Raw genomic sequence first — 19,829 nt, forward strand, 5'->3', positions numbered from 1 at the left:
AGACTAACCAGGGAGAACACTATACATGATGACAGACTAACCAGGGAGAACACTATACATGATGACAGACTAACCAGGGAGAACACTATACATGATGACAGACTAACCAGGGAGAACACTATACATGATGACAGACTAACCAGGGAGAACACTAAACATGATGACAGACTAACCAGGGAGAACACTATACATGATGACAGACTAACCAGGGAGAACACTATACATGATGACAGACTAACCAGGGAGAACACTAAACATGATGACAGACTAACCAGGGAGAACACTATACATGATGACAGACTAACCAGGGAGAACACTATACATGATGACAGACTAACCAGGGAGAACACTATACATGATGACAGACTAAACATGATGACAGACTAACCAGGGAGAACACTAAACATGATGACAGACTAACCATGGAGAACACTATACATGATGACAGACTAACCAGGGAGAACACTAAACATGATGACAGACTAACCAGGTTAGAACACTATACATGATGACAGACTAACCAGGGAGAACACTATACATGATGACAGACTAACCAGGGAGAACACTAAACATGATGACAGACTAACCAGGGAGAACACTGAACATGATGACAGACTAACCAGGGAGAACACTAAACATGATGACAGATTAACCAGGGAGAACACTAAACATGATGACAGACTAACCAGGGAGAACACTAAACATGATGACAGACTAAACATGATGACAGACTAACCAGGGAGAACACTATACATGATGACAGACTAACTAGGGAGAACACTAAACATGATGACAGACTAACCAGGGAGAACACTATACATGATGACAGACTAACCAGGGAGAACACTAAACATGATGACAGACTAACCAGGGAGAACACTATACATGATGACAGACTAACCAGGGAGAACACTATACATGATGACAGACTAACCAGGGAGAACACTATACATGATGACAGACTAACCAGGGAGAACACTATACATGATGACAGACTAAACAGGGAGAACACTAAACATGATGACAGACTAAACATGTTGACAGACTAACCAGGGAGAACACTAAACATGATGACAGACTAACCAGGGAGAACACTAAACATGATGACAGACTAACCAGGGAGAACACTATACATGATGACAGACTAACCAGGGAGAACACTATACATGATGACAGACTAACCAGGGAGAACACTATACATGATGACAGACTAAACAGGGAGAACACTAAACATGATGACAGACTAAACATGATGACAGACTAACCAGGGAGAACACTAAACATGATGACAGACTAACCAGGGAGAACACTAAACATGATGACAGACTAACCAGGGAGAACACTATACATGATGACAGACTAACCAGGGAGAACACTATACATGATGACAGACTAACCAGGGAGAACACTAAACATGATGACAGACTAACCAGGGAGAACACTATACATGATGACAGACTAACCAGGGAGAACACTAAACATGATGACAGACTAAACATGATGACAGACTGACCAGGGAGAACACTAAACATGATGACAGACTAACCAGGGAGAACACTATACATGATGTCAGACTAACCAGGGAGAACACTAAACATGATGACAGACTAAACATGATGACAGACTAACCAGGGAGAACACTATACATGATGACAGACTAACCAGGGAGAACACTATACATGATGACAGACTGAACAGGGAGAACACTAAACATGATGACAGACTAACCAGGGAGAACACTATACATGATGACAGACTAACCAGGGAGAACACTAAACATGATGACAGACTAACCAGGGAGAACACTATACATGATGACAGACTAACCAGGGAGAACACTAAACATGATGACAGACTAACCAGGGAGAACACTAAACATGATGACAGACTGACCAGGGAGAACACTATACATGATGACAGACTAACCAGGGAGAACACTATACATGATGACAGACTAAACATGATGACAGACTAACCAGGGAGAACACTAAACATGATGACAGACTAAACATGATGACAGACTAACCAGGGAGAACACTATACATGATGACAGACTAAACATGATGACAGACTAACCAGGGAGAACACTATACATGATGACAGACTAAACATGATGACAGACTAACAAGGGAGAACACTAAACCTGATGACAGACAAAACATGATGACAGACTAACCAGGGAGAACACTAAACCTGATGACAGACAAAACATGATGACAGACTAACCAGGGAGAACACTAAACATGATGACAGACTAACCAGGGAGAACACTAAACATGATGACAGACTAACCAGGGAGAACACTATACATGATGACAGACTAACCAGGGAGAACACTAAACATGATGACAGACTAACCAGGGAGAACACTAAACATGATGACAGACTAAACATGATGACAGACTAACCAGGGAGAACACTATACATGATGACAGACTAACCAGGGAGAACACTAAACATGATGACAGACTAACCAGGGAGAACACTATACATGATGACAGACTAACCAGGGAGAACACTAAACATGATGACAGACTAACCAGGGAGAACACTATACATGATGACAGACTAACCAGGGAGAACACTATACATGATGACAGACTAACCAGGGAGAACACTATACATGATGACAGACTAACCAGGGAGAACACTATACATGATGACAGACTAACCAGGGAGAACACTAAACATGATGACAGACTAACCAGGGAGAACACTATACATGATGACAGACTAACCAGGGAGAACACTATACATGATGACAGACTAAACATGATGACAGACTAACCAGGGAGAACACTAAACATGATGACAGACTAACCAGGGAGAACACTATACATGATGACAGACTAACCAGGGAGAACACTATACATGATGACAGACTAACCAGGGAGAACACTATACATGATGACAGACTAAACATGATGACAGACTAACCAGGGAGAACACTAAACATGATGACAGACTAACCAGGGAGAACACTATACATGATGACAGACTAACCAGGGAGAACACTATACATGATGACAGACTAACCAGGGAGAACACTAAACATGATGACAGACTAAACATGATGACAGACTAACCAGGGAGAACACTAAACATGATGACAGACTAAACATGATGACAGACTAACCAGGGAGAACACTAAACATGATGACAGACTAACCAGGGAGAACACTATACATGATGACAGACTAACCAGGGAGAACACTATACATGATGACAGACTAAACATGATGACAGACTAACCAGGGAGAACACTAAACATGATGACAGACTAACCAGGGAGAACACTATACATGATGACAGACTAACCAGGGAGAACACTATACATGATGACAGACTAAACATGATGACAGACTAACCAGGGAGAACACTAAACATGATGACAGACTAAACATGATGACAGACTGACCAGGGAGAACACTAAACATGATGACAGACTAACCAGGGAGAACACTAGACATGATGACAGACTAACCAGGGAGAACACTATACATGATGACAGACTAAACATGATGACAGACTAACCAGGGAGAACACTAAACATGATGACAGACTAACCAGGGAGAACACTATACATGATGACAGACTAACCATGGAGAACACTATACATGATGACTGACCAGGGAGAACACTATACATGATGACAGACTAACCATGGAGAACACTAAACATGATGACAGACTAACCAGGGAGAACACTAAACATGATGACAGACTAACCAGGGAGAACACTAAACATGATGACAGACTAACCAGGGAGAACACTATACATGATGACAGACTAACCAGGGAGAACACTAAACATGATGACAGACTAACCAGGGAGAACACTAAACATGATGACAGACCAGGGAGAACACTATACATGATGACAGACTAACCAGGGAGAACACTAGACATGATGACAGACTAAACATGATGACAGACTAACCAGGGAGAACACTAAACATGATGACAGACTAACCAGGGAGAACACTATACATGATGACAGACTAACCAGGGAGAACACTATACATGATGACAGACTAACCAGGGAGAACACTATACATGATGACAGACTAACCAGGGAGAACACTAAACATGATGACAGACTAACCAGGGAGAACACTATACATGATGACAGACTAAACATGATGACAGACTAACCAGGGAGAACACTAAACATGATGACAGACTAACCAGGGAGAACACTATACATGATGACAGACTAACCAGGGAGAACACTATACATGATGACAGACTAACCAGGGAGAACACTATACATGATGACAGACTAACCAGGGAGAACACTAAACATGATGACAGACTAACCAGGGAGAACACTATACATGATGACAGACTAACCAGGGAGAACACTAAACATGATGACAGACTAACCAGGGAGAACACTATACATGATGACAGACTAACCAGGGAGAACACTAAACATGATGACAGACTAACCAGGGAGAACACTATACATGATGACAGACTAACCAGGGAGAACACTAAACATGATGACAGACTGACCAGGGAGAACACTATACATGATGACAGACTAAACATGATGACAGACTAACCAGGGAGAACACTATACATGATGACAGACTAAACATGATGACAGGCTAACCAGGGAGAACACTAAACATGATGACAGACTAACCAGGGAGAACACTATACATGATGACAGACTAAACATGATGACAGACTAACCAGGGAGAACACTATACATGATGACAGACTAACCAGGGAGAACACTAAACATGATGACAGACTAACCAGGGAGAACACTATACATGATGACAGACTAAACATGATGACAGACTAACCAGGGAGAACACTATACATGATGACAGACTAACCAGGGAGAACACTAAACATGATGACAGACTAACCAGGGAGAACACTATACATGATGACAGACTAACCAGGGAGAACACTAAACATGATGACAGACTAACCAGGGAGAACACTATACATGATGACAGACTAAACATGATGACAGACTAACCAGGGAGAACACTATACATGATGACAGACTAACCAGGGAGAACACTATACATGATGACAGACTAACCAGGGAGAACACTAAACATGATGACAGACTAACCAGGGAGAACACTAAACATGATGACAGACTAACCAGGGAGAACACTAAACATGATGACAGACTAACCAGGGAGAACACTATACATGATGACAGACTAAACATGATGACAGACTAACCAGGGAGAACACTATACATGATGACAGACTAACCAGGGAGAACACTATACATGATGACAGACTAACCAGGGAGAACACTATACATGATGACAGACTAACCAGGGAGAACACTAAACATGATGACAGACTAACCAGGGAGAACACTATACATGATGACAGACTAACCAGGGAGAACACTATACATGATGACAGACTAACCAGGGAGAACACTATACATGATGACAGACTAACCAGGGAGAACACTATACATGATGACAGACTAACCAGGGAGAACACTATACATGATGACAGACTAACCAGGGAGAACACTATACATGATGACAGACTAACCAGGGAGAACACTAAACATGATGACAGACTACCAGGGAGAACACTATACATGATGACAGACTAACCAGGGAGAACACTATACATGATGACAGACTAACCAGGGAGAACACTAAACATGATGACAGACTAACCAGGGAGAACACTATACATGATGACAGACTAACCAGGGAGAACACTATACATGATGACAGACTAACCAGGGAGAACACTACACATGATGACAGACTAACCAGGGAGAACACTATACATGATGACAGACTAACCAGGGAGAACACTAAACATGATGACAGACTAAACATGATGACAGACTAACCAGGGAGAACACTAAACATGATGACAGACTGACCAGGGAGAACACTAAACATGATGACAGACTAACCAGGGAGAACACTATACATGATGACAGACTAACCAGGGAGAACACTAAACATGATGACAGACTAACCAGGGAGAACACTATACATGATGACAGACTAAACATGATGACAGACTAACCAGGGAGAACACTAAACATGATGACAGACTAACCAGGGAGAACACTATACATGATGACAGACTAACCAGGGAGAACACTATACATGATGACAGACTAACCAGGGAGAACACTAAACATGATGACAGACTAACCAGGGAGAACACTAAACATGATGACAGACTAACCAGGGAGAACACTATACATGATGACAGACTAACCAGGGAGAACACTAAACATGATGACAGACTAACCAGGGAGAACACTATACATGATGACAGACTAACCAGGGAGAACACTAAACATGATGACTGACCAGGGAGAACACTATACATGATGACAGACTAACCATGATGACAGACTAACCAGGGAGAACACTAAACATGATGACAGACTAACCAGGGAGAACACTATACATGATGACAGACTAAACATGATGACAGACTAACCAGGGAGAACACTAAACATGATGACAGACTAACCATGGAGAACACTATACATGATGACAGACTAACAAGGGAGAACACTAAACATGATGACAGACTAACCAGGTAGAACACTATACATGATGACAGACTAACCAGGGAGAACACTATACATGATGACAGACTAACCAGGGAGAACACTAAACATGATGACAGACTAACCAGGGAGAACACTCAACATGATGACAGACTAACCAGGGAGAACACTAAACATGATGACAGACTAACCAGGGAGAACACTAAACATGATGACAGACTAACCAGGGAGAACACTAAACATGATGACAGACTAAACATGATGACAGACTAACCAGGGAGAACACTATACATGATGACAGACTAACTAGGGAGAACACTAAACATGATGACAGACTAACCAGGGAGAACACTATACATGATGACAGACTAACCAGGGAGAACACTAAACATGATGACAGACTAACCAGGGAGAACACTATACATGATGACAGACTAACCAGGGAGAACACTATACATGATGACAGACTAACCAGGGAGAACACTATACATGATGACAGACTAACCAGGGAGAACACTATACATGATGACAGACTAAACAGGGAGAACACTAAACATGATGACAGACTAAACATGATGACAGACTAACCAGGGAGAACACTAAACATGATGACAGACTAACCAGGGAGAACACTAAACATGATGACAGACTAACCAGGGAGAACACTATACATGATGACAGACTAACCAGGGAGAACACTATACATGATGACAGACTAACCAGGGAGAACACTATACATGATGACAGACTAAACAGGGAGAACACAAAACATGATGACAGACTAAACATGATGACAGACTAACCAGGGAGAACACTAAACATGATGACAGACTAACCAGGGAGAACACTAAACATGATGACAGACTAACCAGGGAGAACACTATACATGATGACAGACTAACCATGGAGAACACTATACATGATGACAGACTAACCAGGGAGAACACTAAACATGATGACAGACTAACCAGGTTAGAACACTATACATGATGACAGACTAACCAGGGAGAACACTATACATGATGACAGACTAACCAGGGAGAACACTAAACATGATGACAGACTAACCAGGGAGAACACTGAACATGATGACAGACTAACCAGGGAGAACACTAAACATGATGACAGACTAACCAGGGAGAACACTAAACATGATGACAGACTAACCAGGGAGAACACTAAACATGATGACAGACTAAACATGATGACAGACTAACCAGGGAGAACACTATACATGATGACAGACTAACTAGGGAGAACACTAAACATGATGACAGACTAACCAGGGAGAACACTATACATGATGACAGACTAACCAGGGAGAACACTAAACATGATGACAGACTAACCAGGGAGAACACTATACATGATGACAGACTAACCAGGGAGAACACTATACATGATGACAGACTAACCAGGGAGAACACTATACATGATGACAGACTAACCAGGGAGAACACTAAACATGATGACAGACTAACCAGGGAGAACACTAAACATGATGACAGACTAACCAGGGAGAACACTATACATGATGACAGACTAACCAGGGAGAACACTAAACATGATGACAGACTAACCAGGGAGAACACTATACATGATGACAGACTAACCAGGGAGAACACTAAACATGATGACTGACCAGGGAGAACACTATACATGATGACAGACTAACCATGATGACAGACTAACCAGGGAGAACACTAAACATGATGACAGACTAACCAGGGAGAACACTATACATGATGACAGACTAAACATGATGACAGACTAACCAGGGAGAACACTAAACATGATGACAGACTAACCATGGAGAACACTATACATGATGACAGACTAACCAGGGAGAACACTAAACATGATGACAGACTAACCAGGTTAGAACACTATACATGATGACAGACTAACCAGGGAGAACACTATACATGATGACAGACTAACCAGGGAGAACACTAAACATGATGACAGACTAACCAGGGAGAACACTCAACATGATGACAGACTAACCAGGGAGAACACTAAACATGATGACAGACTAACCAGGGAGAACACTAAACATGATGACAGACTAACCAGGGAGAACACTAAACATGATGACAGACTAAACATGATGACAGACTAACCAGGGAGAACACTATACATGATGACAGACTAACTAGGGAGAACACTAAACATGATGACAGACTAACCAGGGAGAACACTATACATGATGACAGACTAACCAGGGAGAACACTAAACATGATGACAGACTAACCAGGGAGAACACTATACATGATGACAGACTAACCAGGGAGAACACTAAACATGATGACAGACTAAACATGATGACAGACTAACCAGGGAGAACACTAAACATGATGACAGACTAACCAGGGAGAACACTAAACATGATGACAGACTAACCAGGGAGAACACTATACATGATGACAGACTAACCAGGGAGAACACTATACATGATGACAGACTAACCAGGGAGAACACTATACATGATGACAGACTAAACAGGGAGAACACAAAACATGATGACAGACTAAACATGATGACAGACTAACCAGGGAGAACACTAAACATGATGACAGACTAACCAGGGAGAACACTAAACATGATGACAGACTAACCAGGGAGAACACTATACATGATGACAGACTAACCATGGAGAACACTATACATGATGACAGACTAACCAGGGAGAACACTAAACATGATGACAGACTAACCAGGTTAGAACACTATACATGATGACAGACTAACCAGGGAGAACACTATACATGATGACAGACTAACCAGGGAGAACACTAAACATGATGACAGACTAACCAGGGAGAACACTGAACATGATGACAGACTAACCAGGGAGAACACTAAACATGATGACAGACTAACCAGGGAGAACACTAAACATGATGACAGACTAACCAGGGAGAACACTAAACATGATGACAGACTAAACATGATGACAGACTAACCAGGGAGAACACTATACATGATGACAGACTAACTAGGGAGAACACTAAACATGATGACAGACTAACCAGGGAGAACACTATACATGATGACAGACTAACCAGGGAGAACACTAAACATGATGACAGACTAACCAGGGAGAACACTATACATGATGACAGACTAACCAGGGAGAACACTATACATGATGACAGACTAACCAGGGAGAACACTATACATGATGACAGACTAAACAGGGAGAACACTAAACATGATGACAGACTAAACATGATGACAGACTAACCAGGGAGAACACTAAACATGATGACAGACTAACCAGGGAGAACACTAAACATGATGACAGACTAACCAGGGAGAACACTATACATGATGACAGACTAACCAGGGAGAACACTATACATGATGACAGACTAACCAGGGAGAACACTATACATGATGATAGACTAAACATGATGACAGACTAACCAGGGAGAACACTAAACATGATGACAGACTAAACATGATGACAGACTAACCAGGGAGAACACTAAACATGATGACAGACTAAACATGATGACAGACTAACCAGGGAGAACACTATACATGATGACAGACTAACAAGGGAGAACACTAAACCTGATGACAGACAAAACATGATGACAGACTAACCAGGGAGAACACTAAACCTGATGACAGACAAAACATGGTGACAGACTAACCGGGGAGAACACTATACATGATCACAGACTAACCAGGGAGAACACTATACATGATGACAGACTAACCAGGGAGAACACTAAACATGATGACAGACTAACCAGGGAGAACACTAAACATGATGACAGACTAACCAGGGAGAACACTATACATGATGACAGACTAACCAGGGAGAACAATATACATGATGACAGACTAACCAGGGAGAACACTACACATGATGACAGACTAACCAGGGAGAACACTATACATGATGACAGACTAACCAGGGAGAACACTAAACATGATGACAGACTAAACATGATGACAGACTAACCAGGGAGAACACTAAACATGATGACAGACTAACCAGGGAGAACACTATACATGATGACAGACTAACCAGGGAGAACACTAAACATGATGACAGACTAACCAGGGAGAACACTATACATGATGACAGACTAAACATGATGACAGACTAACCAGGGAGAACACTAAACATGATGACAGACTAACCATGGAGAACACTATACATGATGACAGACTAACCAGGGAGAACACTATACATGATGACAGACTAACCAGGGAGAACACTAAACATGATGACAGACTAACCAGGGAGAACACTAAACATGATGACAGACTAACCAGGGAGAACACTATACATGATGACAGACTAACCTGGGAGAACACTAAACATGATGACAGACTAACCAGGGAGAACACTATACATGATGACAGACTAACCAGGGAGAACACTAAACATGATGACTGACCAGGGAGAACACTATACATGATGACAGACTAACCATGATGACAGACTAACCAGGGAGAACACTAAACATGATGACAGACTAACCAGGGAGAACACTATACATGATGACAGACTAAACATGATGACAGACTAACCAGGGAGAACACTAAACATGATGACAGACTAACCATGGAGAACACTATACATGATGACAGACTAACAAGGGAGAACACTAAACATGATGACAGACTAACCAGGTTAGAACACTATACATGATGACAGACTAACCAGGGAGAACACTATACATGATGACAGACTAACCAGGGAGAACACTAAACATGATGACAGACTAACCAGGGAGAACACTCAACATGATGACAGACTAACCAGGGAGAACACTAAACATGATGACAGACTAACCAGGGAGAACACTAAACATGATGACAGACTAACCAGGGAGAACACTAAACATGATGACAGACTAAACATGATGACAGACTAACCAGGGAGAACACTATACATGATGACAGACTAACTAGGGAGAACACTAAACATGATGACAGACTAACCAGGGAGAACACTATACATGATGACAGACTAACCAGGGAGAACACTAAACATGATGACAGACTAACCAGGGAGAACACTATACATGATGACAGACTAACCAGGGAGAACACTATACATGATGACAGACTAACCAGGGAGAACACTATACATGATGACAGACTAACCAGGGAGAACACTATACATGATGACAGACTAAACAGGGAGAACACTAAACATGATGACAGACTAAACATGATGACAGACTAACCAGGGAGAACACTAAACATGATGACAGACTAACCAGGGAGAACACTAAACATGATGACAGACTAACCAGGGAGAACACTATACATGATGACAGACTAACCAGGGAGAACACTATACATGATGACAGACTAACCAGGGAGAACACTATACATGATGACAGACTAAACAGGGAGAACACAAAACATGATGACAGACTAAACATGATGACAGACTAACCAGGGAGAACACTAAACATGATGACAGACTAACCAGGGAGAACACTAAACATGATGACAGACTAACCAGGGAGAACACTATACATGATGACAGACTAACCATGGAGAACACTATACATGATGACAGACTAACCAGGGAGAACACTAAACATGATGACAGACTAACCAGGTTAGAACACTATACATGATGACAGACTAACCAGGGAGAACACTATACATGATGACAGACTAACCAGGGAGAACACTAAACATGATGACAGACTAACCAGGGAGAACACTGAACATGATGACAGACTAACCAGGGAGAACACTAAACATGATGACAGACTAACCAGGGAGAACACTAAACATGATGACAGACTAACCAGGGAGAACACTAAACATGATGACAGACTAAACATGATGACAGACTAACCAGGGAGAACACTATACATGATGACAGACTAACTAGGGAGAACACTAAACATGATGACAGACTAACCAGGGAGAACACTATACATGATGACAGACTAACCAGGGAGAACACTAAACATGATGACAGACTAACCAGGGAGAACACTATACATGATGACAGACTAACCAGGGAGAACACTATACATGATGACAGACTAACCAGGGAGAACACTATACATGATGACAGACTAACCAGGGAGAACACTAAACATGATGACAGACTAACCAGGGAGAACACTAAACATGATGACAGACTAACCAGGGAGAACACTATACATGATGACAGACTAACCAGGGAGAACACTAAACATGATGACAGACTAACCAGGGAGAACACTATACATGATTACAGACTAACCAGGGAGAACACTAAACATGATGACTGACCAGGGAGAACACTATACATGATGACAGACTAACCATGATGACAGACTAACCAGGGAGAACACTAAACATGATGACAGACTAACCAGGGAGAACACTATACATGATGACAGACTAAACATGATGACAGACTAACCAGGGAGAACACTAAACATGATGACAGACTAACCATGGAGAACACTATACATGATGACAGACTAACCAGGGAGAACACTAAACATGATGACACACTAACCAGGTTAGAACACTATACATGATGACAGACTAACCAGGGAGAACACTATACATGATGACAGACTAACCAGGGAGAACACTAAACATGATGACAGACTAACCAGGGAGAACACTCAACATGATGACAGACTAACCAGGGAGAACACTAAACATGATGACAGACTAACCAGGGAGAACACTAAACATGATGACAGACTAACCAGGGAGAACACTAAACATGATGACAGACTAAACATGATGACAGACTAACCAGGGAGAACACTATACATGATGACAGACTAACTAGGGAGAACACTAAACATGATGACAGACTAACCAGGGAGAACACTATACATGATGACAGACTAACCAGGGAGAACACTAAACATGATGACAGACTAACCAGGGAGAACACTATACATGATGACAGACTAACCAGGGAGAACACTAAACATGATGACAGACTAAACATGATGACAGACTAACCAGGGAGAACACTAAACATGATGACAGACTAACCAGGGAGAACACTAAACATGATGACAGACTAACCAGGGAGAACACTATACATGATGACAGACTAACCAGGGAGAACACTATACATGATGACAGACTAACCAGGGAGAACACTATACATGATGACAGACTAAACAGGGAGAACACAAAACATGATGACAGACTAAACATGATGACAGACTAACCAGGGAGAACACTAAACATGATGACAGACTAACCAGGGAGAACACTAAACATGATGACAGACTAACCAGGGAGAACACTATACATGATGACAGACTAACCATGGAGAACACTATACATGATGACAGACTAACCAGGGAGAACACTAAACATGATGACAGACTAACCAGGTTAGAACACTATACATGATGACAGACTAACCAGGGAGAACACTATACATGATGACAGACTAACCAGGGAGAACACTAAACATGATGACAGACTAACCAGGGAGAACACTGAACATGATGACAGACTAACCAGGGAGAACACTAAACATGATGACAGACTAACCAGGGAGAACACTAAACATGATGACAGACTAACCAGGGAGAACACTAAACATGATGACAGACTAAACATGATGACAGACTAACCAGGGAGAACACTATACATGATGACAGACTAACTAGGGAGAACACTAAACATGATGACAGACTAACCAGGGAGAACACTATACATGATGACAGACTAACCAGGGAGAACACTAAACATGATGACAGACTAACCAGGGAGAACACTATACATGATGACAGACTAACCAGGGAGAACACTATACATGATGACAGACTAACCAGGGAGAACACTATACATGATGACAGACTAAACAGGGAGAACACTAAACATGATGACAGACTAAACATGATGACAGACTAACCAGGGAGAACACTAAACATGATGACAGACTAACCAGGGAGAACACTAAACATGATGACAGACTAACCAGGGAGAACACTATACATGATGACAGACTAACCAGGGAGAACACTATACATGATGACAGACTAACCAGGGAGAACACTATACATGATGATAGACTAAACATGATGACAGACTAACCAGGGAGAACACTAAACATGATGACAGACTAAACATGATGACAGACTAACCAGGGAGAACACTAAACATGATGACAGACTAAACATGATGACAGACTAACCAGGGAGAACACTATACATGATGACAGACTAACAAGGGAGAACACTAAACCTGATGACAGACAAAACATGATGACAGACTAACCAGGGAGAACACTAAACCTGATGACAGACAAAACATGGTGACAGACTAACCGGGGAGAACACTATACATGATCACAGACTAACCAGGGAGAACACTATACATGATGACAGACTAACCAGGGAGAACACTAAACATGATGACAGACTAACCAGGGAGAACACTAAACATGATGACAGACTAAACATGGTGACAGACTAACCGGGGAGAACACTAAACATGATGACAGACTAAACATGATGACAGACTAACCAGGGAGAACACTAAACATGATGACAGACTAACCAGGGAGAACACTAAACATGATGACAGACTAAACATGGTGACAGACTAACCGGGGAGAACACTAAACATGATGACAGACTAAACATGATGACAGACTAACCAGGGAGAACACTAAACATGATGACAGACTAAACATGATGACAGACTAACCAGGGAGAACACTAAACATGATGACAGACTAACCAGGGAGAACACTATACATGATGACAGACTAACCAGGGAGAACACTATACATGATGACAGACTAACCAGGGAGAACACTAAACATGATGACAGACTAACCAGGGAGAACACTAAACATGATGACAGACTAACCAGGGAGAACACTATACATGATGACAGACTAACCAGGGAGAACACTAAACATGATGACAGACTAACCAGGGAGAACACTAAACATGATGACAGACTAACCAGGGAGAACACTATACATGATGACAGACTAACAAGGGAGAACACTAAACATGATGACAGACTAACCAGGGAGAACACTAAACATGATGACAGACTAACCAGGGAGAACACTAAACATGATGACAGACTAACCAGGGAGAACACTAAACATGATGACAGACTAACCAGGGAGAACACTATACATGATGACAGACTAACCAGGAGAACACTAAACATGATGACAGACTAACCAGGGAGAACACTATACATGATGACAGACTAACCAGGGAGAACACTATACATGATGACAGACTAACCAGGGAGAACACTATACATGATGACAGACTAACCAGGGAGAACACTATACATGATGACAGACTAACCAGGGAGAACACTATACATGATGACAGACTAACCAGGGAGAACACTATACATGATGACAGACTGACCAGGGAGAACACTATACATGATGACAGACTAACCAGGGAGAACACTAAACATGATGACAGACTAACCAGGGAGAACACTAAACATGATGACAGACTAAACATGATGACAGACTAAACATGAAAACTGTTGTCTATCAGATAGATATGAGTGGCCCAACATTGAGCCTTCTGGGATACGTTGAGGTTTGAGGTAGTCCTGTAGTTGGTGAGGAAGGGGAGGTTTGAGGTAGTCCTGTAGTTGGTGAGGAAGGGGGGGTTTGAGGTAGTCCTGTAGTTGGTGAGGGAGAGGAGGTTTGAGGTAGTCCTGTAGTTGGTGAGGAAGGGGAGGTTTGAGGTAGTCCTGTAGTTGGTGAGGAAGGGGAGGTTTGAGGTAGTCCTGTAGTTGGTGAGGAAGGGGAGGTTTGAGGTAGTCCTGTAGTTGGTGAGGAAGGGGAGGTTTGAGGTAGTCCTGTAGTTGGTGAGGAAGGGGAGGTTTGAGGTAGTCCTGTAGTTGGTGAGGAAGGGGAGGTTTGAGGTAGTCCTGTAGTTGGTGAGGGAGAGGAGGTTTGAGGTAGTCCTGTAGTTGGTGAGGGAGAGGAGGTTTGAGGTAGTCCTGTAGTTGGTGAGGAAGGGGAGGTTTGAGGTAGTCCTGTAGATGGTGAGGAAGGGGAGGTTTGAGGTAGTCCTGTAGTTGGTGAGGGAGAGGAGGTTTGAGGTAGTCCTATAGTTGGTGAAGAAGGGGAGGTTTGAGGTAGTCCTGTAGTTGGTGAGGGAGAGGAGGTTTGAGGTAGTCCTGTAGTTGGTGAGGAAGGGGAGGTTTGAGGTAGTCCTGTAGTTGGTGAAGAAGGGGAGGTTTGAGGTAGTGCTGTAGTTGGTGAGGAAGAGGAGGTTTGAGGTAGTCCTGTTGTTAGGGAGGTTTGAGGTAGTCCTGTAGTTGGTGAGGAAGGGGAGGTTTGAGGTGGTCCTGTAGTTGGTGAGGAAGAGGAGGTTTGAGGTAGTCCTGTAGTTGTTGAGGAAGGGGAGGTTTGAGGTAGTCCTGTAGTTGGTGAGGAGAAGGAGGTTTGAGGTAGTCCTGTAGTTGATGAGGAAGGGGAGGTTTGAGGTGGTCCTGTAGTTGGTGAGGAATAGGAGGTTTGAGGTAGTCCTGTAGTTGGTGAGGAAGGGGAGGTTTGAGGTAGTCCTGTAGTTGGTGAGGAAGGGGAGGTTTGAGGTAGTCCTATAGTTGGTGAGGAAGGGGAGGTTTGAGGTAGTCCTGTAGTTGGTGAGGAAGGGGAGGTTTGAGGTAGTCCTGTAGTTGGTGAAGAAGGGGAGGTTTGAGGAAGTCCTGTAGTTGGTGAGGGAGAGGAGGTTTGAGGTAGTCCTGTAGTTGGTGAGGAAGGGGAGGTTTGAGGTAGTCCTGTAGTTGGGGAGGTTTGAGGTAGTCCTGTAGTTGGTGAAGAAGGGAGGTTTGAGGTAGTCCTGTAGTTGGTGAGGGAGAGGAGGTTTGAGGTAGTCCTGTAGTTGGTGAGGAATTGGAGATTTGAGGTAGTCCTGTAGTTGGTGAGGAAGGGGAGGTTTGAGGTAGTCCTTTAGTTGGTGAAGAAGGGGAGGTTTGAGGTAGTCCTGTAGTTGGTGAGGAGGTTTGAGGTAGTCCTGTAGTCGGTGAGGAAGGGGAGGTTTGAGGTAGTCCTGTAGTTGGTGAGGAAGAGGAGGTTTGAGGTAGTCCTGTATTTGGTGAGGAAGGGGAGGTTTGATGTAGTGCTCTAGTTGGTGAGGAAGAGGAGGTTTGAGGTAGTCCTGTAGTTGGTGAGGAAAGGGGAGGTTTGAGGTAGTCCTGTAGTTGGTGAGGAAGGGGATGTTTGAGGTAGTCCTGTAGTTGGTGAGGAAGGGGAGGTTTGAGGTAGTCCTGTAGTTGGTGAGGGAGAGGAGGTTTGAGGTAGTCCTGTAGTTGGTGAGGAAGGGGAGGTTTGAGGTAGTCCTGTAGTTGGTGAGGGAGAGGAAGGTTTGAGGTAGTCCTGTAGTTGGTGAGGAAGGGGAGGTTTGAGGTAGTCCTGTTGTTAGGGAGATTTGAGGTAGTCCTGTAGTTGGTGAGGAAGGGGAAGTTTGAGGTGGTCCTGTAGTTGGCGAGGAAGAGGAGGTTTGAGGTAGTCCTGTAGTTGTTGAGGAAGGGGAGGTTTGAGGTAGTCCTGTAGTTGGTGAGGAGAAGGAGGTTTGAGGTAGTCCTGTAGTTGATGAGGAAGGGGAGGTTTGAGGTGGTCCTGTAGTTGGTGAGGAATAGGAGGTTTGAGTTAGTCCTGTAGTTGATGAGGAAGGGGAGGTTTGAGGTAGTCCTGTAGTTGGGGAGGTTTGAGGTAGCCCTGTAGTTGGTGAGGAAGTGGAGGTTTGAGGTAGTCCTGTAGTTGGTGAGGAAGAGGAGGTTTGAGGTAGTCCTGTAGTTGGTGAGGAAGGGGAGGTTTGAGGTAGTCCTGTAGTTGGTGAGGAAGGGGAGGTTTGAGGTAGTCCTGTAGTTGGTGAGGAAGGGGTGGTTTGAGGAGTCCTGTAGTTGGTGAGGAAGGGGAGGTTTGAGGTAGTCCTGTAGTTGGTGAGGGAGAGGAGGTTTGAGGTAGTCCCTGTAGTTGGTGAAGGAGAGGAGGTTTGAGGTAGTCCTGTAGTTGGTGAGGAAGGGGAGGTTTGAGGTAGTCCTGTAGTTGGTGAAGAAGGGGAGGTTTGAGGTAGTCCTGTAGTTGGTGAGGAAGGGGAGGTTTGAGGTAGTCCTGTAGTTGGTGAGGGAGAGGAGGTTTGAGGTAGTCCTGTAGTTGGTGAGGAATTGGAGATTTGAGGTAGTCCTGTAGTTGGTGAGGAAGGGGAGGTTTGAGGTAGTCCTGTAGTTGGTGAAGAAGGGGAGGTTTGAGGTAGTCCTGTAGTTGCGTGAGGAGGTTTGAGGTAGTCCTGTAGTCGGTGAGGAAGGGGAGGTTTGAGGTAGTCCTGTAGTTGGTGAGGAAGAGGAGGTTTGAGGTAGTCCTGTATTTGGTGAGGAAGGGGAGGTTTGATGTAGTGCTCTAGTTGGTGAGGAAGAGGAGGTTTGAGGTAGTCCTGTAGTTGGTGAGGAAATGGGAGGTTTGAGGTAGTCCTGTAGTTGGTGAGGAAGGGGAGGTTTGAGGTAGTCCTGTAGTTGGTGAGGAAGGGGAGGTTTGAGGTAGTCCTGTAGTTGGTGAGGGAGAGGAGGTTTGAGGTAGTCCTGTAGTTGGTGAGGAAGGGGAGGTTTGAGGTAGTCCTGTAGTTGGTGAGGGAGAGGAGGTTTGAGGTAGTCCTGTAGTTGGTGAGGAAGGGGAGATTTGAGGTAGTCCTGTAGTTGGTGAGGAAGGGGAGGTTTGAGGTGGTCCTGTAGTTGGTGAGGAAGAGGAGGTTTGAGGTAGTCCTGTATTTGTTGAGGAAGGGGAGGTTTGAGGTAGTCCTGTAGTTGGTGAGGAGAAGGAGGTTTGAGGTAGTCCTGTAGTTGATGAGGAAGGGGAGGTTTGAGGTGGTCCTGTAGTTGGTGAGGAATAGGAGGTTTGAGGTAGTCCTGTAGTTGATGAGGAAGGGGAGGTTTGAGGTAGTCCTGTAGTTGGGGAGATTTGAGGTAGCCCTGTAGTTGGTGAGGAAGGGGAGGTTTGAGGTAGTCCTGTAGTTGGTGAGGAAGAGGTTTGAGGTAGTCCTGTTGTTGTTGAGGAAGAGGAGGTTTGAGGTAGTCCTGTAGTTGGGGAGGTTTGAGGTAGCCCTGTAGTTGGTGAGGAAGAGGAGGTTTGAGGTAGTCCTGTTGTTAGGGAGGGTTTGAGGTAGTCCTGTAGTCGGTGAGGATCTCAGGGTCCAGGCTTTAACTAAGGCAGTGGGCATGGGGACAAGGGAGCAGGTTGTGGTTTGGGATTTAGAAAATACTTCAGTGATGGTGGTCTCATTAACAAGGGAGAAGACATGAAGTCTATTCACAGATGGTGAGGCGTATCTCTTACTCT

The 19,829-nt window shown here is 43.5% G+C and overlaps 1 protein-coding gene across 1 annotated transcript in view; it reads left to right on the forward strand.

Annotated features, from left to right (window-relative positions):
- The window catches only part of LOC106575017 (ephrin type-A receptor 6), a 163,223-nt gene that overhangs the window by 53,767 nt on the left and 89,627 nt on the right, over positions 1-19,829 (forward strand). The window lies entirely within an intron of this gene.

The sequence above is a fragment of the Salmo salar genome, chromosome 17, assembly GCF_965601325.2.
Source record: "Salmo salar chromosome 17, fSalSal1, whole genome shotgun sequence".
Lineage (NCBI taxonomy): Eukaryota > Metazoa > Chordata > Actinopteri > Salmoniformes > Salmonidae > Salmo > Salmo salar.